Source organism: Musca vetustissima, unplaced genomic scaffold, assembly GCF_032173495.1.
Source record: "Musca vetustissima isolate MV318-11 ecotype Yass unplaced genomic scaffold, APGP_CSIRO_Mvet_v1 utg24037, whole genome shotgun sequence".
NCBI classification, from domain to species: domain Eukaryota; kingdom Metazoa; phylum Arthropoda; class Insecta; order Diptera; family Muscidae; genus Musca; species Musca vetustissima.
The window spans coordinates 257,201-282,808 of record NW_026880266.1 but is presented as its reverse complement, the minus strand read 5'-3'; the positions used below and the strand labels follow the sequence as shown (position 1 = coordinate 282,808).

The following is a 25,608-nucleotide window of genomic DNA, read 5'->3' as shown; positions in this document are numbered from 1 at the left end:
GAAACGCAACTTTGAATTTTGTTTTAAGTTTTCAAAAATTTGCATTTAATACTGTAAGAGTAATTTACTATTCCTTCTGACCTATGGGTTGCAAAATATGGTCGACATAGGTATACTTCTTCGATATGTTCCTTATATAAAGATCCCAAGATCTTTTTTGTCAGAATTTACCAGATAAGAAATATTGACTATAACCAATATTCTCCAAATAGTCTCGAACAATCAAACTTTTACATAAACTCAAGCCGACATGCTTCTATTTTTCCATATAGTTTCTGATAGATATTGGAGCATCTTCTTTATTTATACACCCTCTTGACCAACAGAAATGTTAAACTGCAATCATAACTACAGTTTTAAAAGCTATACAATAACAAACAAGAAGTTTTGCCAATATGTTCGGAATTCAACCAATCAGGATTATTAAAATTCCTTCCAATTCCAATTTATCTGCTGAAGGTCAGAAATTTAATAGAAAATACTACTTTTTGAATATGAAAGATAAATAAAACTCTGTCCGAAAAACACCTTTGAGAACCTTACATATCACCACACCATAACAATCCTTGAAACGTTCAATCTTGATATCAGTTGTTATGGAATTCCCAAGAAGATTATCTGTGATCAAGGCTCTGAATTTATAAACAAAATCAAATAAAATTAAATTTTGCTTACTTTGAACAATCCAGCCGCAATTCTGCAGTTGAGGGACTACTCTCAACTTTAACATAAATATATTTACTAATTCTCTCTAAACGCAAGGAAAAGAAACTCTCAACAGAAAACGAGGTAATACTGAAATCTTTAATAACATACAATAACGCAATTCATTCCTCGTCCAAAATGAAAACATTAAAGTTTTCAAACGACAAAATGTTATGATTTCTAAGAGAATTCGGAAGACATCATTAATGATGAAATCGTTTTCAGGATAAAATCCAGGCGAAACAAATTAACTCCTAGATTCTCAAAGCATGTTGTGCACAAATCATTTAAAGAAGATTTACAAATGTAGAATAAGGGAAATGCGTAAAAAAGACAAACAAAAAATAAATTATGTTTTCTTTTTTTAATTTGAAATTACGAATTATTCTTCTACAAACACGTATAATAGAGTTGTACAGTTCACGAACGAACTAGTTCAAATGAATGATTCACTTAAAATACCGATTGAACTAGGTCTTTCAAAGTCGTTCTTTTTAGTTCGTTAAATGAACGAACTGGAATAATCGTTCCATTGAGTTCAAATGTAAGCGTTTTACTGACCTAGTTCGATTTTTCTCTAAATGGAAGCGGCACCGATCCGGTTTTATTTTGCATGTGATATTAACAGCGCGTTCATTTAGTAAACATGTAAAATACGTTGCCTATCATTTATGCTCGCAAGTAATTTTTCAATTATTCTGATTTTTTTTTTAAATTCCACACTTTATAGATCCCCATAAACTGTTCTAAAATTTTTCTATATAATATCCTCGACATAAAAACAAAACAAAATTTTAAATTTGTTTTTATTCACACATCACAATATTCTAATAACACAAACTATCAATTGAACGATTCGGAAAGCCATGAACTATTAAAAGAAAGACCGAAATAAAACAACAGCTGAATAAAAGAGCTTAAATGAGAACGATTGAACTACTGAACTAGAAGACCGAACTAGTTCAGTCAAAAGAGCTGAACTAAAAAGAGCGATCAGCTATCTAAACTAGATAGAACAACTCTAGCGTATAATCAATCTGATCAATAAAACCTTTAATACTCACACTAATCTTTTCACATTTAGAGTTCATTCTACTAACTCGCATCCGATTGAAAAACACAATTTGTCAACGCAGTACAGTGGGCGATTGGGTCTCGTTAGCGGCATTTAATTAATAACTTCTAAACGAAAAACGATATCTTCAGCTAGTTTTTTTCACAGCTCAGAAAAAAGTCATAGATTTTTTTAAGAAAAAAAAAATTGCTTAAATTTCTTTTTTTTTATTTTTAAAATTATTTTTAATTTGTAAAATTTTTATATTATTATTTTTTTTTTAATTTCAAAAAATATTTTTACTTCAATAAACACATTTTATAAATAAAATTATTTTCGGAATCAGAATCAGGTGCATCTAGATGCTTCATTAGAAGCAAGCTCGTAACATCATCGTCCATAATAATATATTTGAAGACGAAATTGAAGACCCATTTGACAATAAAGATATCAAAGGGTCTAACGAAATTAATAAATCACTTATAATATCTTTGATTGTATTTTTCCTGGAATTTTTTTCTTGTATTGCTCTCCCGTATGTTTCGATAGTCCTTATTCCTGGCTTCAAGAGCTTCTTCGGACATCATACCAATAGGAAGGGAAAAATGGTTTATTATATCTGCTCCATGAATTAAAATTCTGTGAACAGGCGATGACATGTAAAACCAGGAGTATGTTTTAACAGTTTCCAATGCGTAAGATCCGAATGCGACCGAATTTATGTCGTATCCACAAGCCAATGCTCGTAAGACTACGTTTAATCGATATATTAAATCATACCTTACTACTGTTATACGAGCAGCCAAATTTGGTTGTTGGAAAAACCTCATTGTAGTGTTTCCGTTGTTCGTGCTGCCAGTACCAGCCATTTGTATATCCACCAACAAATGCATTTCTTCCCTTATCTTCTGCTGAAAACTTATTTTATTTTGTTCGGCGACATCCTTGTCAGCACCACGAGCTTGCCACTTTTGTATTGGTAGTCTATATGCAATGTGCAAAACACACTCGAAAAATCTAATCCATGCGAGTAACGTTGATTAAAAAATACATGGTTTCTCTTTGGAGTTCTGTTTGTTTGAGAGTTTGTCTTAAGACTGAAATTTAAAAATATAGAAATAAAAATGATAGATACTTGCATTCAATGCAGCGAAGCATTGAATGATTGCCTCTGAATGTGGGAACGAAAACAAAAGTTTCAAATATCATTTGAGAACTTTTGTATTTCGCTTCATCCATGACAATTGTTTACTTATTATTAGATTATCTTCTAAACAAGAAAGACCGAAATAAAACAACAGCTGAATAAAAGAGCTTAAATGAGAACGATTGAACTACTGAACTAGAAGACCGAACTAGTATAATCTATCTGATCAATAAAACTTTTAATACTCACACTAATCTTTTCACATTTAGAGTTCATTCTACTAACTCGCATCCGATTGAAAAACACAATTTGTCAACGCAGTACAGTGGGCGATTGGGCCTCGTTAGCGGCATTTAATTAATAACTTCTAAACGAAAAACGATATCTTCAGCTAGTTTTTTTCACAGCTCAGAAAAAAGTCATAGATTTTTTTAAGAAAAAAAAAATTGCTTAAATTTCTTTTTTTTATTTTTAAAATTATTTTTAATTTGTAAAATTTTTATATTATTATTTTTTTTTTAATTTCAAAAAATATTTTTACTTCAATAAACACATTTTATAAATAAAATTATTTTCGGAATCAGAATCAGGTGCATCTAGATGCTTCATTAGAAGCAAGCTCGTAACATCATCGTCCATAATAATATATTTGAAGACGAAATTGAAGACCCATTTGACAATAAAGATATCAAAGGGTCTAACGAAATTAATAAATCACTTATAATATCTTTGATTGTATTTTTCCTGGAATTTTTTTCTTGTATTGCTCTCCCGTATGTTTCGATAGTCCTTATTCCTGGCTTCAAGAGCTTCTTCGGACATCATACCAATAGGAAGGGAAAAATGGTTTATTATATCTGCTCCATGAATTAAAATTCTGTGAACAGACGATGGGCATGTAAAACCAGGAATATGCTTTAACAAAATTTTCGGCAGTTTCCAATGCGTAAGATCCGAATGCGACCGAATTTATGTCGTATCCACAAGCCAATGCTCGTAAGACTACGTTTAATCGATATATTAAATCATACCTTACTACTGTTATACGAGCAGCCAAATTTGGTTGTTGGAAAAACCTCATTGTAGTGTTTCCGTTGTTCGTGCTGCCAGTACCAGCCATTTGTATATCCACCAACAAATGCATTTCTTCCCTTATCTTCTGCTGAAAACTTATTTTATTTTGTTCGACGACATCCTTGTCAGCACCACGAGCTTGCCACTTTTGTATTGGTAGTCTATATGCAATGTGCAAAACACACTCGAAAAATCTAATCCATGCGAGTAACGTTGATTAAAAAATACATGGTTTCTCTTTGGAGTTCTGTTTGTTTGAGAGTTTGTCTTAAGACTGAAATTTAAAAATATAGAAATAAAAATGATAGATACTTGCATTCAATGCAGCGAAGCATTGAATGATTGCCTCTGAATGTGGGAACGAAATCAAAAGTTTCAAATATCATTTGAGAACATTTGTATTTCGCTTCATCCATGACAATTGTTTACTTATTATTAGATTATCTTCTAAACAAGCTTCATCTTTGATAATTGTTTACTTATTATTAGATTACTATACATCCAGAGATGGGGATGTAACTCTTCCACCCCTTGTTAAGAATACTCCAGGATTTTTTCTTAATCTAAAATACATAATTTTAAGTATATTTCTTGTCATTTTTTTATATTACTTGTTATTTATTTATTTTTTTTTAATTTCAATTATTAAATTTTAGGCTCTGTAGGTCATGACTACAACCTTCAAGCATTTTTTTGTGTATGTATACAAATCAACATTAAACTTCTATATATTTTTTAGACGTAAATATATTTTCGTGAGTCATGTAATTGATTATTTTTATATTATCTTTTCATTTTGGTCAATTTTATGTTCTAATGTTTTAAGATTTGGTAGTTAGTCCAATATATCCTGCATATTCTCGTCGTCCTAAATTTATTAAACCTCTTGTATCTTGTTGTTGGTAGTAATGCTTTAATTTTTGATATAATAAGGTCAATTTGTTATTACGATGTAAATCTAAACATTCTATATCTATTTTTATTTATTTAATTCATTATGTATGTTAAGTAATATGTTTTCTACCTCCTTTATTTTTAGTATATGTATCAATGTTCATGTTTTGTTTACGATTTCTACGTTTCCAGTTTTTATTTTAACAATTTCATTGTTTTTACTGATCTGGCTGATAAATAGAGAAACTTTACTTGACAGTATTAGCAACATCAGTAATAGTACCATTATTATGAGCTGAGAATTTAAAAGGTCGTTTTATATTAGTCTCATGTACATTTTGAAGTGGTTGTTTTCTGTATTTAGGTTGTTCTTTATGACGATATATTAAATCATACCTTACTACTGTTATACGAGCAGCCAAATGTGGTTGTTGGAAAAACCTCATAGTAATGCTTACGTACTTCGTGCAGCCAGTGCCAGCCATTTGTATATCCACCAACAAATGCATTTCTTCCCTTAGCTTCTGCTGAAAACTTATTTTATTTTGTTCGGCGACATCCTTGTCAGCACCACGAGCTTCCCACTTTTGTATTGGTAGTCTATATGCAATGTGCAAAACACACTCGAAAAATCTAATCCATGCGAGTAACGTGGATTAAAGAATACATGGTTTCTCTTTGGAGTTCTGTTTGTTTGAGAGTTTGTCTTAACACTGAAATTTAAAAATATAGAAATAAAAATGATAGATACTTGCATTCAATGCAGCGAAGCATTTATGCTTACGTTGCATTGAATGATTGCCTCTGAATGTGGGAATGAAAACAAAAGTTTCAAATATCATTTGATAACTTTTGTATTTCGCTTCATTCATGACAATTGTTTACTTATTATTAGATTATCTTCTAAACAAGCTTCATCGTTGACAATTGTTTACTTATTATTAGATTACTATACATCCAGAGATGGGGATGTAACTCCTCAACCCCTTGTTAAGAATACTCCAGGATTTTTTCTTAATCTAAACTACATAATTTTAAGTATATTTCTTGTTATTTTTTTATATTACTTGTTATTTATTTATTTTTTTAATTTCAATTATTAAATTTTTGGCTCTGTAGATCATGACTACAACCTTCAAGCATTTTTTTGTGTATGTATACAAATCAACATTAAACTTCTATATACTTTTTAGACGTAAATATATTTTCGTGAGTCATGTAATTGTTTATTTTTATATTATCTTGTCAATTTGGTCAATTTTATGTTCTAAAGTTTTAAGATTAGGTAGTTAGTCCAATATATCCTGCATATTCTCGTCGTCCTAAATTTATTAAACCTCTTGTATCTTGTTGTTGGTAGTAATGCTTTAATTTTTGATATAATAAGGTCAATGTGTTATTACGATGTAAATCTAAACATTCTATATCAATTTTTATTTATTTATTTAATTCATAATGTATGTTAAGTAATATGTTTTCTACCTCCTTTATATTTAATATATGTTTCAATAATCATGTTTTGTTTTACGATTTCCACGTTTCCAGTTTTTATTTTAACAATTCCATTGTTTTTCCTGATCTGGCTGATAAATAGAGAAACTTTACTTGACAGTATTAGCAACATCAGTAATAGTACCATTATTAGGAACTGAGAATTTAAAAGGTCGTTTTATATTAGTCTCATGTACATTTTGAAGTGGTTGTTTTCTGTATTTAGGTTGTACTTATGACGAACATTTTTATAATTTTTTATAAAACCCTCCTCTCCCCTCGTAATTCTCCCTGTGCTCATTTAATTTTGCAATTTTGTACTTCTGTTCCTCTAGACCAGTGTTGGGCAAAATTAAATTGAGAGCAAGTGTGTGCGAGCGTAACTGAGAATTCACCATTAAAAAGACTGACGTAAAGAGAAAATGTGTTTACCAATCGACCCTCAGTTACGGTAGCGTATATGGGTAAGCATGCCTGCTCTAGACGGTCTACAATTAGCGACTTTTCTACACCGCCATAGAGAACATTATGAGGTGTTTCTTTTATTGTTGAATGATATGTTTTATTATATAATTCTATAGCTTTCGATATTTGTTCCTTTATTGGGAGTTTTTCTACTATATTAAGAGTTCTAATTTTTTCTGTAATGGTGTTGTTTAATCTCTCTACATCGGAGTTTCCGGTGTGGCTGTTAGGCTTTGCAAAATGAATATTAATACCTTCTAGTCTACAAAAATCCTTTACATTCAGGTTATTAGATTCATTATCCGCTATAAGTTTTTTCATTTTTCCATTAATTGAAATATATAGTTTTAATTTTTCTACTAGAGTAAGGCTATTACGGGTTTCCAGACGAAAGCCAACTGCATGTTTAGAAAATTTATCCAGAAATATAAATGATTGTTTTGAGTTGAAATATGTATCAACATGAATTATTTCATTAATGTGCAATGGTATTTCGGTAAAACTAAATTTTTCCTTTATTGGATTTCTATCAAATTTCCCCGATGCACAGATTTCACAGTTGTCTATTACTCTACTCAAGATCAGCTCTATGTATAAATATTCTAGTATTCCCAAAAATTAGATCTGATTCTTTGTCTTTCCTATCTATAGGAGGTGATGCAAATGTGGTATACCCATTTGTTTTTAGATTGCCAAATTTTTATTTTTATCCGATTAAATTGAAATTTTACACATAACATGCTACATGTGTTGTCTTTCCATGTATCAATTTAAAAATAATATTATTCTAACAATTTCAGAGATAATTGAGAAAATATTTAAAATACCATAAAAAGTGATTTTAAAAAAAGTGCAGGTAATGTGGTGTACCACATGATGTTAATGTGTATAGTATAATGTTCACTTCCAATTGATATCTTATATAATTTATTGTTTTTAATGAATGCGAAATAGCTCGAGATTTATGTCTTTTAAGATTTTTAACGGATACGTTGAGTGCAACTTTAATTTTTATTATATAATAATGTCTACACATGGCAATATTTAATTTTTGTATGGAGAAGTTGTTAAAACTCGTAGCCTTGTGATTCATGGTAGACTCTCGTAGAGCACGAATGTTTCAAATAGTAATGAGTTTTTGTCTAGTGCTGGCCTTTTTTTAATGCAGAATCAAGGTATACCACATTACCTACACTTGTGTTTACTGAATAAATGTCGAGTTTTTTCCTAAATTGGTGATTATGTGGCGCAATCGCGCATATTATTTGATTTTTAGTTCATACTAATTATTTCAATGTTTTAGTAATAAAGATTAAATTACATCCGTAAAACACAAAATTATTTTTAAACTTCAACCGAAAAAAGTCAGTTTAATGAAAAATTTTATTTTTGGTACTGATTCTCAACGTGATTTAAATAAATTAAACAGGTCATTGCTATCTTATTTTTTGAGAACGGCAAACTATAGAACATGTTTCAGTTATTCTAAAATATTCAGTTTACAAAAAAAGTGACTATACCACATTACGAACCTATACCACATTTGCATCACTTCCTCTATTAATATAATTTGGGGTTTAAATCGATTCACGACTGTATTTAAAATGGGGAAATGGTCATTATGATCTTCATGTTGTGAATGTATGGTTGCTGCAACCGAATCATTCTGAATATCTTCAATATTTTTAATCTCATAGTTATCTACATCAATTCGACTTAAAAATCGATATCTTGCTATATTGTTTTCTTTGCCTTTTATATATTCTTTATCTGTAGCCACTTAAGTGGCCAGTGTGTAAATCAAATTCTCGGCCATACAAGTACTTTACACCCCATACTACAGCAAGAAGTTCTTTTTCAATGGCTGAATAATTTCGTTCGTGTTCATTTAATGTCCTTGAAGCAAAACTAATCGATTTGCGCTCAATGCAAAGTTACCAACATCAGTAGTAAGCTTACATATTTTGTCGAAGTCCGGATATTTTTATAATTTTTTATAAAACCCTCCTCTCCCCTCGTAATTCTCCCTGTGCTCATTTAATTTTGCAATTTTGTACTTCTGTTCCTCTAGACCAGTGTTGGGCAAAATTAAATTGAGAGCAAGTGTGTGCGAGCGTAACTGAGAATTCACCATTAAAAAGACTGACGTAAAGAGAAAATGTGTTTACCAATCGACCCTCAGTTACGGTAGCGTATATGGGTAAGCATGCCTGCTCTAGACGGTCTACAATTAGCGACTTTTCTACACCGCCATAGAGAACATTATGAGGTGTTTCTTTTATTGTTGAATGATATGTTAGATTGCCAAATTTTTATTTTTATCCGATTAAATTGAAATTTTACACATAACATGCTACATGTGTTGTCTTTCCATGTATCAATTTAAAAATAATATTATTCTAACAATTTCAGAGATAATTGAGAAAATATTTAAAATACCATAAAAAGTGATTTTAAAAAAAGTGCAGGTAATGTGGTGTACCACATGATGTTAATGTGTATAGTATAATTTTCACTTCCAATTGATATCTTATATAATTTATTGTTTTTAATGAATGCGAAATAGCTCGAGATTTATGTCTTTTAAGATTTTTAACGGATACGTTGAGTGCAACTTTAATTTTTATTATATAATAATGTCTACACATGGCAATATTTAATTTTTGTATGGAGAAGTTGTTAAAACTCGTAGCCTTGTGATTCATGGTAGACTCTCGTAGAGTACGAATGTTTCAAATAGTAATGAGTTTTTGTCTAGTGCTGGCCTTTTTTTAATGCAGAATCAAGGTATACCACATTACCTACACTTGTGTTTACTGAATAAATGTCGAGTTTTTTCCTAAATTGGTGATTATGTGGCGCAATCGCGCATATTATTTGATTTTTAGTTCATACTAATTATTTCAATGTTTTAGTAATAAAGATTAAATTACATCCGTAAAACACAAAATTATTTTTAAACTTCAACCGAAAAAAGTCAGTTTAATGAAAAATTTTATTTTTGGTATTGATTCTCAACGTGATTTAAATAAATTAAACAGGTCATTGCTATCTTATTTTTTGAGAACGGCAAACTATAGAACATGTTTCAGTTATTCTAAAATATTCAGTTTACAAAAAAAGTGACTATACCACATTACGAACCTATACCACATTTGCATCACTTCCTCTATTAATATAATTTGGGGTTTAAATCGATTCACGACTGTATTTAAAATGGGGAAATGGTCATTATGATCTTCATGTTGTGAATGTATGGTTGCTGCAACCGAATCATTCTGAATATCTTCAATATTTTTAATCTCATTGTTATCTACATCAATTCGACTTAAAAATCGATATCTTGCTATATTGTTTTCTTTACCTTTTATATAATCTATTTTACCATCGTATTCACCCAGTTGAATAAGCCATCTTTGGAGTCTAGGATTAAAATCTCTTGAAGAATTCTTTATCTGTAGCCACTTAAGTGGCCAGTGTGTAAATCAAATTCTCGGCCATACAAGTACTTTACACCCCATACTACAGCAAGAAGTTCTTTTTCAATGGCTGAATAATTTCGTTCGTGTTCATTTAATGTCCTTGAAGCAAAACTAATCGATTTGCGCTCAATGCAAAGTTACCAACATCAGTAGTAAGCTTACATATTTTGTCGAAGTCCGGATATTTTTATATTTTTTTATAAAACCCTCCTCTCCCCTCGTAATTCTCCCTGTGCTCATTTAATTTTGCAATTTTGTACTTCTGTTCCTCTAGACCAGTGTTGGGCAAAATTAAATTGAGAGCAAGTGTGTGCGAGCGTAACTGAGAATTCACCATTAAAAAGACTGACGTAAAGAGAAAATGTGTTTACCAATCGACCCTCAGTTACGGTAGCGTATATGGGTAAGCATGCCTGCTCTAGACGGTCTACAATTAGCGACTTTTCTACACCGCCATAGAGAACATTATGAGGTGTTTCTTTTATTGTTGAATGATATGTTTTATTATATAATTCTATAGCTTTCGATATTTGTTCCTTTATTGGGAGTTTTTCTACTATATTAAGAGTTCTAATTTTTTCTGTAATGGTGTTGTTTAATCTCCCTACATCGGAGTTTCCGGTGTGGCTGTTAGGCTTTGCAAAATGAATATTAATACCTTCTAGTCTACAAAAATCCTTTACATTCAGGTTATTAGATTCATTATCCGCTATAAGTTTTTTCATTTTTCCATTAATTGAAATATATAGTTTTAATTTTTCTACTAGAGTAAGGCTATTACGGGTTTCCAGACGAAAGCCAACTGCATGTTTAGAAAATTTATCCAGAAATATAAATGATTGTTTTGAGTTGAAATATGTATCAACATGAATTATTTCATTAATGTGCAATGGTATTTCGGTAAAACTAAATTTTTCCTTTATTGGATTTCTATCAAATTTCCCCGATGCACAGATTTCACAGTTGTCTATTACTCTACTCAAGATCAGCTCTATGTATAAATATTCTAGTATTCCCAAAAATTAGATCTGATTCTTTGTCTTTCCTATCTATAGGAGGTGATGCAAATGTGGTATACCCATTTGTTTTTAGATTGCCAAATTTTTATTTTTTATCCGATTAAATTGAAATTTTACACATAACATGCTACATGTGTTGTCTTTCCATGTATCAATTTAAAAATAATATTATTCTAACAATTTCAGAGATAATTGAGAAAATATTTAAAATACCATAAAAAGTGATTTTAAAAAAAGTGCAGGTAATGTGGTGTACCACATGATGTTAATGTGTATAGTATAATTTTCACTTCCAATTGATATCTTATATAATTTATTGTTTTTAATGAATGCGAAATAGCTCGAGATTTATGTCTTTTAAGATTTTTAACGGATACGTTGAGTGCAACTTTAATTTTTATTATATAATAATGTCTACACATGGCAATATTTAATTTTTGTATGGAGAAGTTGTTAAAACTCGTAGCCTTGTGATTCATGGTAGACTCTCGTAGAGTACGAATGTTTCAAATAGTAATGAGTTTTTGTCTAGTGCTGGCCTTTTTTTAATGCAGAATCAAGGTATACCACATTACCTACACTTGTGTTTACTGAATAAATGTCGAGTTTTTTCCTAAATTGGTGATTATGTGGCGCAATCGCGCATATTATTTGATTTTTAGTTCATACTAATTATTTCAATGTTTTAGTAATAAAGATTAAATTACATCCGTAAAACACAAAATTATTTTTAAACTTCAACCGAAAAAAGTCAGTTTAATGAAAAATTTTATTTTTGGTACTGATTCTCAACGTGATTTAAATAAATTAAACAGGTCATTGCTATCTTATTTTTTGAGAACGGCAAACTATAGAACATGTTTCAGTTATTCTAAAATATTCAGTTTACAAAAAAAGTGACTATACCACATTACGAACCTATACCACATTTGCATCACTTCCTCTATTAATATAATTTGGGGTTTAAATCGATTCACGACTGTATTTAAAATGGGGAAATGGTCATTATGATCTTCATGTTGTGAATGTATGGTTGCTGCAACCGAATCATTCTGAATATCTTCAATATTTTTAATCTCATAGTTATCTACATCAATTCGACTTAAAAATCGATATCTTGCTATATTGTTTTCTTTGCCTTTTATATAATCTATTTTACCATCGTATTCACCCAGTTGAATAAGCCATCTTTGGAGTCTAGGATTAAAATCTCTTGAAGAATTCTTTATCTGTAGCCACTTAAGTGGCCAGTGTGTAAATCAAATTCTCGGCCATACAAGTACTTTACACCCCATACTACAGCAAGAAGTTCTTTTTCAATGGCTGAATAATTTCGTTCGTGTTCATTTAATGTCCTTGAAGCAAAACTAATCGATTTGCGCTCAATGCAAAGTTACCAACATCAGTAGTAAGCTTACATCTTTTGTCGAAGTCCGGATACCTTAAAATAGAATGTTCCGTAATTAATTGCTTTAATTTATCAAAGGCTAATTTATAATTTAGATCACTTGTGTTAACTCGTCTATCTTTCTTAAGGTAATTGTATACGTTTGATACGTTCTGACTCAACTTCCCGAGCTCAGTCAATCACGTCTGCTGATTGATACCACGGACATCTCCTCTGCAAGTTCCCTCAGCGGAGACCGTAGAGTGCAGATGCCACCGAGCGGTGGTTTTTGCTGGTTTGCTCTCCTTGCTCGACACTTTTCTCCCATTGTTAATGTAGTAGTAAACGACAAGCGATCCTCAGCGATCACCGCAATCCTCTGTGATTACACGAACCACAGCGTTCACTTGTAGTTTAACCTCCTTAGAGTTAACTTGTCGACCAACCACCTTAGAATTAACTTGTCTACGCATAACGTCTACGCGTTATTAACAGGTCTCAGCGCCGCCACCACAAATTACAAGAGGTAATTTATTCGTTGTAGTAAAGAAAAGAAGACCATCAATAAACCGAGATATTTAGAATAATTAACCTAATAATCCTTGTGTTTTATTGTCTTTGAACTTTCTTTTCTTTTCCATTTACACCATTAACTGCTTGGGAGCGCTCGTTGTCGCTTCACCCCGCTCCCTTGAGTTAATCATTGATCACCCCCAACCACTACACACCACCCCGGCGAGGAGTTGGGTAAGTCCCTCGCCTAAACATTTGGTCGCATCGAGCCGGATTGAAGTCACCGCCTATTTGTTGTTTCTCGTTGGAGAAAACATTGATGGATATCAATTCTTATCTCATTATCACATCAACAAATCACCATACTAACACCACTCAGATTTCGTTAAAAGTGTGCTACCGCGAGTGTTAGTTTTTTTGTTTGTTTGCCAATTTCTATCGGTATTGAATTGGCATTGGTCGGCTTTCAGTTATCCCTACGCCTGTGCTTTCAATCTTTCACCTATTCACCAAAAATACAGTCCACATTTGTTTGTAGTGTAGTGATCATAAAAAGCATTGTTGATCATTGGAGAACAAATCTGTGTTTTTTCTATTTTTGTTTGCTCTGAATAGCTTATTTTTAATATCACCATAGCAACACATCTCCCGTTCTCATTTGCTGTGTAATTTTAGTCATCTTAGTCGACTTATAATACCACTTCTTGGTTTACTACGTACTTTCGTTTATACAAACTATCGTCTTGTACTGATCACCCTACGTCGCGTTGATCATACAAAAGAATTCGGTGTTGTTGTTACCATTCGATTCTCATTTAAAGTCCTTCAGTGAGAATTCGCAATAATATTGCAACAACAACACTCAATATTTCCATTCGACTCTCTGCAGTTAAAATACTAATAATCACTACTTCACATATTGCTTGTTTGGTTTACTTGTTGTTCTTTACCCTCACCAACCAAACATATTCTTTTTTTTCGATTTCTCATATTTGTGCTAACAACAAACATCACCTTTACATATATTGTTCGTTTGGATTATTTTTTGCTTTTTCCTCAAACGAATTCGTCTTGTTGTTATCCCTCTAATTTGTTCTCCAAGTAGAGAAATTACATTGTAATATTTGCAATAACAATATAAAAACCCCTTCTCCTCCTAGTTTTCGTTTGGTTTATTTGTTGTTGCATTATTCGCCAACCAAATGATTCGCTGCTGTTGTTATTCTTCTATTCTAAACCTCAGATAATTTGCATTACTAAATAAACAATAACAACAATCACCCTAACAGTCTACAATCTCGTTGTTTTGTTTATTTGTTGTATAGATCCATCACCAACCAAACATACCTCTGTTGTTATTATTGTTCTAACGTTGGTTAGTTCCCTCTGCAGAATTTGCATGGTCATTTTACAATAACAACACACGTGTATTCCACGCGCCTTTTCCTAGCGTCAGCTTTGTATAACCGAAAATATACCAACAATTGCTGTCGACTCCAACTCTCACTGTTGGATCGTTTCTCGCGTCGTGTGTTGTGTGGGTGCCTAGTTGCTTACGCATAGATATTTCTCTGTTAGCGTCGCTTGTGTTTTATTTTGTTTTGTGTGATATTCGTTATTCACCAGTCTACAGCACAGTGGTACCAAGCGCAAAAAATTGTGAATTTTCAAAAAAAAATGTATTAAAAATATTTTTGAATTCTTTTTGAATAAATACTGATTAGTAGTAGGGTTTTTGATATTTTTGGACAAATTCACCCTACATTCGGCAGCTATTGCACATACTTAGAGCATAAAAAGCGCTTGTGAAATATATTAATTTTTTGCATATTTCTCCCTATTTGTTGTTTTAAATTCAAAGCATTTCAATTGAAGTCATTTTTGTAAAGATTTCAGCATTTTTTGGACTTTTGCACCCTACACTTGGCAATATCGTACACTATTCGGAGCACGGAAATACTTGTTTTACATATTAGTTTGGTAATTTTATCCATTGTAGTCGTGTTTTTGCTCAATAAATTTGTATATTTGATATATTCTTGTAGTAACCCAAATATCTTTAGACATTTGCAACCGGCAGTTAAATATATCCAAGCAAAATTACTTGCTAAAAATATTGTTTTTTGACTATTAAATATATTGTGGCTGAGATTTTACACATTAATGTTGCTCAGTCGATATATTCTTGTCCGCTTTTTGGACAACCGCACCCTATTTTTTGCATTCACCTCCTCAACTACACTTGGTACTACTTTTATATAGACATTTGCAATATTTTAAAATTTTTGTCCATTTTTGGGGTTGTGCTGAAATATCTTTTAAGCTATAGCATCATTTGTTGTCATTCAATTACTATTCCCCCATAATTTGTTGTTTGTACAGGAGTTTTTATTTTTCGGCATTGTTATATTATCTACTGTGTTGTCTCCCCTCTTTACCATACATAATGTCGATAACTCCTCTCGCCCGCTTCAATAGAGCCACTGACATTGTCGTCAAAAGTGTGGAATTCTTTGAGCGAATTCCAGAATCCCAGTATTCTGTATACAACCTCGAAATTCGCAATACAGAAATTCGAGAGTTATGGGACAAAGTAAAGTGCACCTATGAGGAGTGTAAAACATACCTTGCGACATCTCAGAATGCACAGGGTGATATAATTGTGTAATGACACAAGTTTCCTCCGGTTGCTGGGGTGAGCTCACGGAGGCCAGGGTCTGTTACAGAAATTTGTAATCTAGTGACTGAGAGAGTAACAACACATATTGTTTGGGTTTTAATCAAAATTTTGGTTTATTGCTGGGTTTTCGGGGAGTTGCAGTTGGATATTATTATATGCAGGTTTATGCTTTATTAAAATATGTCCTTGTCGTGGCGTTGTGGGAGACCTGGATAAGTTCTCCACTGATCTGAGAGCTCCGGAGACCTTGATAAGTACTCCTTCCTTGTTTCGGCTCGAGTCCTTTGTGGGAGACCTGGATAGGGATAGGTCAGTCGACTTTCGATTAATCGACTTTTTGCAGTCAAAAATCTAAAACTCGAAGTCGACTTTTGACTGGGGAGAAAACCGCAAAATCGATTATTTTGTGGTCGACTTTAGACTTTCCCATAGACTTTGGCAGTTTTAGTACATTGAAAGTCTAAAATCGAAAGTCGACCTACATATTCCTCATCACAAGTAAAATGAAATGAAAGATGTGGAATGGAAGAAATGGATAATTACATTTATATTTCCGTTGGTAAGAAGAGAACAAATATACATTATCGATGAAAAAACCGTTAACAAACGGTTTAATACATTTTCTGTCCATCATAGCGTCTTTTCAATCGAGATTTTGAGCACGCCACACGTCGTTCTAGACAATTTTATATTTGAAGTGTTTTCTTTTTTAAAAAAATATTTTTAATTACAACCAGAATTCAGGAGGTGATACACGGATTCAGGAGGTGATTCACATAACCAAGAGGTATGTCCTCATATCGGCTTTGAAATATTCTTTTAATAATAAATTTTAATTAACTTTTTTTCTTACAGGTACTAATTCCAGGAGGCAGTTGATCCCGATCATATACATTTGCATTACCACAGGAGGAAGCTGACTCTGGTGAAACACTTGCTTGCAGGTAAATATATTATTGTTAGTTTTTATTCCCTCTAATGTGGCAACTTTTGAGTTCCGAATATTTTTGTATTTTTATAAATATTTATTGATCTATTTTTATATTAACAGCCTGTTTTTGTAAAATTCCAAACGAACGAATTCGAGTGACTTACGACCAAACCTTTATTTATGTTTTTGATTCAAAACAAAAATAAATGACATATTTTTCAAAACCAAGGAGTTTGGTCGTAAGTCACTCGAATTCGTTCGTTTGGAATTTTACAAAAACAGGCTGTAAGGCAAACTTTCCGTATATTAGGTTAATAGTTCGAAATGTTGCCAATTTAGATCGATTCTACCGGATTTTATTAGTTTGTATTTTGTAAAGGGTTCATTACATTTAATTTGCTAACACGAAGTTGTTTCTTGTATATATCGATACATATTCGCCAAAAAACGTAACCCTCAAATTTTAAATTTTACCAGATTTAATAAAGGTATTATTTTGAAATTTAGAACTATAATTTAAAACAAATCTAGTTTGTTAAAAAAACTATAATACTAAATTTCAAAAAAAATAGTTTTATTAAATCTGAATTTATTAAATGAAACATTCTCCTGTAAAATTTAAAATTTGAGGGTTACGTTTTTTTGGCGAATATGGCTCGATATATACAAGAAACAACTTCGTGTTAGCAAATTAAATGTAATGAATCCTTTACAAAATACAAACTAATAAAAGCCGGTAGAATCGATCTAAATTGGCAACATTTCGTACTGTTAACCTAATATACGGAAAGTTTGCCTTAATATAAAAAATAGATCAATAAATATTTTTTATAAAAATACAAAAATATTCGAAACTCAAAAGTTGCAAAGTGTATACATAGAAGAAAACCAGAATATTTGTGCAGAATGCGAGGAAAGATCAATTTGAAATAACATCTGCAATATCAAATCGAAAAACTGTCTGTTCCAGAACCTGCAAAAATGTAAATTTTTACTACGATGACAATTTTCCTTAATGATATTGAAAAAATAATAATAAGAACTAGAAGATTTTTGCAGTACGGGAACAGACAAAAGATAATCATGGATGTGACCAGTATAAGCCTATATATATGTTGCTTAAAATATGTGGAAATAAAACAATATTATTCTAAAATTATGTTTTTTTTAGATAGAATGATGACAATTTAATTTATTGTATTATTTGGAAGAAAATTACTTTCAAATTCATCAATTATATTTCTAACTTTTTCAGGTACATTTTGTGACACATTTCATGTATGTTTATCATACGTACTACTTAAATGGATACCCTAATAAATGCTGACGATTTATATTACTAAAAAGTAAAATCCAGCCGATTGCCACTTACACCATATATAGTACCAAGGCCTATATAAGGAAGCACACTTGAGTCAAAACGAAAATATTCATATTTTGTCAAAATTCAATTCAATTTATACCGTCTTTTTAAGCACATTAAATATAAGTTGGTTTGTCTTTTAGTGGTGCTGTTTATTTAAAACAACAATTGAAGTCAAACTCAATATAAAGACTGTTTTCTCTATGTATTCGCTTACTGACTTACCTTATATACCATATAAACATTGATACATTGATTTTCACATTGAAATTTTTCAATGATACCGATATTTTAAGGCCTATATAAGGTCGATCAATAAGCGAATTCATATAGAAAACTTAATTTTAACTTCAATTGTTTTTGCCGAGGGGAAAACCAATTGCTTCGCCTTTAAATAAAAAGCACAACACAATTTATAATTTGTAGGATAATTCACTTGAAAATATTTTTTAAACTTTTGAAATAGTTCAAATGTGTTTCACAAAGACGACATAAATTGAAATTTAATTGAATAGTTTGTTTATTCTATTTCTTAAGTATCCCGCCATTACAATGTCAACCAAATTTACTGCAATTTGCAACCACCCCCACATCACGAAAACTCATGGTTTTCAAGTCTTTATTTATTCATTTATTTACGTATGAATCCCATATATATTTTCGGCCGATTAAATTAACTTTTAACTTTTAGACACTTCAAAATGGCACCAAGGCCAGTGTGGCAATAGTTTGAAAAAATTGATGATGGTGTTAACGCAATGTGTACAATTTGCCAAAAAGTGTTTAAATTCAATAGAAGCACATCTACATTTTCACATCATTTGAGAGCAATTCACAAGATAGAACTTAAACAAAAAAATAACAAATGTGCGGAAACCAGTGAAGTCAAACAAATACAAAAGCATGTTAAATGCCCTTATGTTTATGATTGTAAACGATAATATGCCGCTTCAAACACCTGAAAAGGAAGGGTTTAAATTTTTCTGCAAAAAACTTCAGCCGCTGTATAAACCACCAACCGTAAAAACTCTAGTACACAATTTACAGAGTAAATATGATGAGCTATCCCTAAAAGTAAAAAATAATATGAAACAATCTAAATATATTTGCTTAACAACTGATTTGTGGACTCATAAATATACAATGCAAAGTTATTTGGGAGTAACCGCACATTATTTAAAAGGTACTACGATTTTAATACATTTCAATGCTACGAAATTTTTATTAATATTTAAATATTTAATAGATAACAGTATTAAAACCATTGAATCGGGCGCTTATCCTATGGATAACAGAAAAAATATAGAAAATTTAAGGATTGAACTCCGAAAAATATGTGATTTGTGGGAAACTGAAAATGACAAGATCTCTGCCATAATTTCGTATGGTGGTGCTAACATCAAAGGAGCAATTCGGCAAGAATTTGGAGATTTTAAGCATATATCATGTTTTTGGCATGCCTTAAACAATATTGGGCAACGAGTCATTGAAATGAACATTCCTCAAAAAGGCACAGACCAAAATGATGAAGGTGATTATACTACACCTGATATTCCAGATACTCCAAGCGACGAAGAAAATATTCAAGATTCCATAGAAATCCAAGAATGTTCAAATGTTAACCCACTGAGAGTTTTATTGAAAAAGGTTAAAAAAATTGTAAGTTTTTTCAAACAGAGCGAAGTAGCTACAACAGCCCTTAAAAAGTCGCAATTGGAGTGTGGGACAAATCATCTAAAACTAATTAGGAAGTAAAAACAAGATGGAACTCTTGCTTTGAAATGTTGGATCGTTTCATCTCACTCGAAGAACACGTCGGAAAAGTACTGTTGCAAATGCACACGGACAGAAGTTGTCGAGCTAAGCCTCCAATGACGTTAAATATAGACGAGTTAGATGCTTTGGAAGAGGTTCGAAATATATTGAAACCTTTGTATCTTATAACTAAGGAGATTAGTTCAGAAAAGAATGTTACAATTAGTAAATGTATCCCTCTTGTTTCTGGTCTAAGAATTGTAAGTTTTTATACCACAATAAATTCACGAATAACAAAGTTTATGTACTTCTTAGAAAACATCTTCGTCGAACCCTGCTACCGCAATTGGAAAACAAGTTCGAGCCACTTTGTTAAGTGAAATTGAAACTAGGTTTTATTCACTTGAAAAAGTTAGGATATTTTCTTTGGCGACACTTTTAGATCCTCGTTTCAAAAAACGCGCATATTCGAGTATTCAAGATGCATCATTGGCCTTAAATGCATTAGGTAAATTTAAATGCTGTAATTATTAATTCATCTATACAGTAAAATTTGCAGGAGATATCGTCCAAAATGAAATTATAAAATCAAGAGAAGCAGCTGAAACGGACCTAGGTGCCACTGAAGAACCAGGAATCGTACCACTTGACCCGGATGATGTATTACATTTTCTCGACATTAATACAGGCAATGAAAGACGATCAAGTTTAGATGATTTCCGTATTCCACCGCAACTACGACAATATATTAATGCACCAACAGTAAATCGCAGAATGAATCCAAATCCCCTTTCAATTTGGAAATCGATGGAAAACGAATATCCGATTGTTGCCAAAAAGTACATTTCCATTGTTGCAACATCAGTTCCCACCGAACGATTATTTTCGCATGCGGGACTTATTGCTAACCAATACGCTTATCTCCCCAGCATGTAAACATGCTTGTATTTTTTAAATCATTAAATGAAGACATGTGGGAATAAATTTAGTTAAATGGTTTGTAACATTTATTAAAAGTTTTTATACTTTTTTATTTCTACTATTTATGTCTTCTTCTTATAATATTTCAATTTTTTTATTATAGGCCAAAATAGATACTAATCGGACTCTACAAAATCAACCTTCACTTCGGCGGGACCGAATTCTATATGACAGCACCTTTTTTATGTAACACATATACAAATAAATTTGTACATATATGTATTTGTAATTTTAAATTACTATTATGTTTTATGTAGTACTTATTTGTTTCATAGTATTTTAATTTTATAATTTCTATATTAAAATTAAAAGATATAATATCATTAAAAAACAATTTTACAAATGAATTGTAACAACGTCATTTTATTATAAACATATTAATTACAATCCTAGTCATAACTTGTCTCAACACTTAATTGTTAGTATATACATATTTAAAATAATAAAATGTCAGTAATACGAATTCAGAAAAAGCTTTGAATTAAACAAATATAGTTTAAAAAGTCACTCTTATAATGCAAGAACGTAATAATAAGTATATTATTATAGGATCAATTTGGTACGTTGTGTAAAATTGAATCGTAATCGGACAAACATTGGGACTTTGGTGCATCATTTACGTGAAATCGGTCGAAAATTTATATGAGAGCTATATCTAAACCTGAACCGATTTCAACAAAACAAGCCATTTGGGCAAAAATTGGGTCGTTGGTGAACTAATTAACTATGAGTTTATTTTGTATATTTTTGCATGTTATATACGAATGCACAAAGACATAATACCCTGTGGTGTAGGGTATAACAGTCAAAACCAGGACACCATAAACAATCAAGTTGATTTTTTTGGAAGTATTAAAATATACCGTATTTTTCCATTTTAATATATTAAAGTTTATTATCTTAGAAATGTTGTTTAGTCGATGCAACAAAAGCCATTTTAGTTATATTACAACGTTACCTAAAATCCGACGGGGCGTACAAAAATATTCAACTTCCCCACTATGGCAAAATGTTGTGGAAGGCCGTATTACCCAAATACGTCGAATCCATATCTTTAAGCAAATCATACAAACCGCAAAACAAAATTGAAAATTTATTAAATTAATCCACATATTTTTAGTTTCCATTCGAAATTTCCTGAATGTTTTGTTTTTATTTTCAAGAAAAGAAAAAAATTAAAAATACGTTCTGTCAAAGTTGAAATTTTGTACGTTGGACGTATTTCGGTAACATTCATATAAATACATGTGTTCTACTTTTGTGGTGAAAAACGTCGAACGAGCTATCATTATTCGATTGCCATACTCTCATCTGTGGCACTTAAATAATGACTTTGTGTTGATGTCTGCAGGAGGCTATCATCGCTGGAAATTCCCTTTTTGGGAGAAGAATTCAGTTCCACACGTTGTGGTGTCAGTGGCAAAGGCAATACTTTGGGATTTAATTGCTTTGCTTCGTGTAAGGAGGAAGTCGTAGTTGCTGAATATTTGTTATTCGAATCTATGGCGGATATTAAATTATTTTGATAATGGCCACCTAAAACTCGCGCAATTTTTTGTAACTGTTCTTGGTCCTTTTCCAAATGGGCTCTTGCTTTGGGTATTAAAAATTCTGGGGTTTTTATATCCAAAATTGTTAGTGGAGCTTTGGCCAGTACCGCTTCAACTTTGCTGGTAATTTCAAGCTGGAAAAAGGGGAGAAGGAAAAAGTTTAGATTGAGTCGTGGATTAAAACACCATATTCTTAAGGATTTATGGGACTTGGAATAAAAAAGGTGTAGATTATCTAACAAATATTTTGTAGTAGCTAATAATTGGATTTATAAAAAATTCAATGACTTATCATTACGTGGATTTTTTAAAAATATTTTTCTAAGACTCATCAGGGCGTGGTCCTGTATATGACCCTCAATGACATTCTTTAAAAAATCCACTTCTGTATTGGTCCTTGAAAAATATTCTTTAAAAAGCCACGACTGTATAGGCTCTTGAAAAAAAAAACATTTAAAAAAATCCATCCTTGTATTGTTTCTTCAAAAATATTCTTCAATAAAATAAACAACTAAATTTGTTTGTAAAAAAATTGGTTTGAAAAATTATTCTTTAAAAATCTACAAGGACCTAGACTTTTATAGCTACTAATTATATTCTGATTACGGGTATTTAACATTTCCATACGTTTCATATTTTCCGTTATTAAATGTAAACTTTCACAAGCCATTAGAGCGCTTTCCCACGGTGTACTATACGGTTTCGAACCGGACATTAACATATCGAATTCTTCCTGATCCATGCTTAAACTTTGAGCTGTTAGATTTTCAATAAATGACATGGCACAACACTGCAAATAAAATATGAAATTAAATACTTTTAAAATAGAAAATTATTGTGTGGATATTTACCAATTTTGTAAAATAATAACCACGTGTCACAAGCCTTAAGAACTACAAAAATTAAAGCTGGTAGAAATTCATCGCCACTTGCTGGTCCGCCCACTGAATGTTTGAGCAATTCGAAAATGTGGCGTCAACAACGGACCGTGCATTCCAGTTTCTCCTGAGGAGAGTAAAATGAATCGATGCCAACAAGTTCTGGAAACAAAGAATGATTTGTATTAAAATAAAAATATATTTTTAATATAATTAATAACATCAAATAACATACTTTTTCCTTTCAATAGGATTTCTATTAAAATACATTTTATAATGACTATCCGTCTTACTTAACCAATTCTCTTGATTCAGCATTTACTTCATCAATGCAACAGGCCAAGTGCTTAGCAGTTATCCAACTTAATTGCCTAATGCGTTTTTGTATTTTAGCATCGTTTTCTTCGTCCGTGGTAAAATATGGACTAAAAAGGAATCTATTCGAAAACCAAATAAAATTTATATTTACTACTTTTAAAATTTTCAATAAAACGTCATTCAACTTACTTGTGATTTTTTGTCATTACTACCTTTTCGAAAAAATCGATGGCCATTTCTCGATCTTCATTGGTGGCAATTTGAAAACTGGCATCATTGTGTACCAAATCGGAAAATTTACTGTAGGCATTTTGTACCAATTCGGAGAGTTCATCAATGTTTTTGGTATTGTTACCCTGCAGATATGAACGTATCTCATAGTCGAGACGTTGTATTTCATTTTTTAATTTAGCTCTCCCATCGTCGGGTATACGCAATTGACGTAATTTTAGAATGAATTGAGTTTCTGTTGGATCAGGAACATAATCTTTGTGGTGATGATGGTGACCTATTACATAGAAAGACAACATTTTTTAGTAAATCATTTAGGGCATTATTTTTAATAATTTGAAAATTAATCAAAAAAATTGTAGAATTTTATTTCAAAACTTAATACACATCAAGGTAGATATATACAGTCTTCAATAATAAAGAATGGCCCGATTTGCCTGATCAACAGATCAGGCAAAAAAATCTTACAAAAAAAAAAAAAAATCCACAAATCTGTTGGGCCTTTAAGACAAATCTTTAAAAAATTCACGCCTTTGTTGGACCTTGAAGAAAAATCTTAAAAAAAGCCAAGCCTTTGTTGGGCCTTGAAGGATATTCTTTAAAAAATCCACGCCTCTGTTGGGCCTTGACGACAAATCTTTAAAAAATTCACGCCTTTCTTGGGCCTTGATGAAAAATTTAAAAAAAATCCACGCCTTTGTTGGGCCTTGAAGAAGAATCATTAAAAAATGGGTGCCTCTGTTGGGCCTGAAGAAGAATCTTTAACAAATGCACGCCTCTGTTGGGCCTTGAAGAAAAATCCTAAAAAAATCCAAGCCTTTGTTGGGCCTTGAAGAAAAATCTTAAAAAAAATCCACGCCTCTGTTGGGCCTTGAAGAAAAATCGTTTAAAAAATCTACGCCTCTGTTGGGCCTTGAGGAAAAATCTTAAAAAAAATCCACGCCTCTGTTGGGCCTTGAAGAAAAATCGTTTAAAAAATCTACGCCTCTGTTGGGCTTTGAAGAAGAATCTTGAAAAAATCCACGCTTCTGTTGAGCCATTAAAAAAAAAATACTCTTTAAAAATCCCGCGCCTCGTGTTGGTCCTTGAAAAAAATATTCTCTAAAAAATCCACTCATGGTTATGGCCCTTAAAAATATTCTTTAACAAATATTCTTTTAAAAGGAAATGTCTTTCTCAACCCTTTTAATTACATGCTTACAATATTTAATAAAGTGACTAATATTTCTAAGAAATTTTTGCAGCATAATTTGAGTTCTTTTGATACCGACAGAATTTAAAATACTTATGAATGAATTTCATTCATGTATCCAGTCATCATTTTAGCTCTTCACTCACGAAGTGCTATCATGGCACACATTGTTTGTATTGCCAGTGTCAAGTGGCATCATTTCCGTGTTTTATGGCCGTTGTTCTTGTTTTCTTACGCCTTATTGCTTTTATTTTCTGATTACAAGAAGAAATTATGGGTTCTCTTTGGTAACTGGCAATTATTGATAAAATATGACTGTCTGCATATATTCTTCAATATTTGTGTACGTTGTACAGACACCTCACACACCCATTCGAACTATGTAGTACATAGCCCTTTTTGAATACTTAGTTCGTTGCTGCTGTTGTTGTTATCGTGATTGTTTCTTCAACGATTGACTACTGGGTTGTAGTGTGAACGATTTAACCAGGGATGGCA

The 25,608-nt window shown here is 31.6% G+C and overlaps 1 pseudogene; it reads right to left on the bottom strand.

The window, feature by feature from the left end:
- Nucleotides 1–543: 543 nt before the first annotated feature.
- On the bottom strand, nucleotides 544–25,278 carry LOC133325762 (rab5 GDP/GTP exchange factor-like; annotated as a pseudogene).
- Nucleotides 25,279–25,608: the final 330 nt, after the last annotated feature.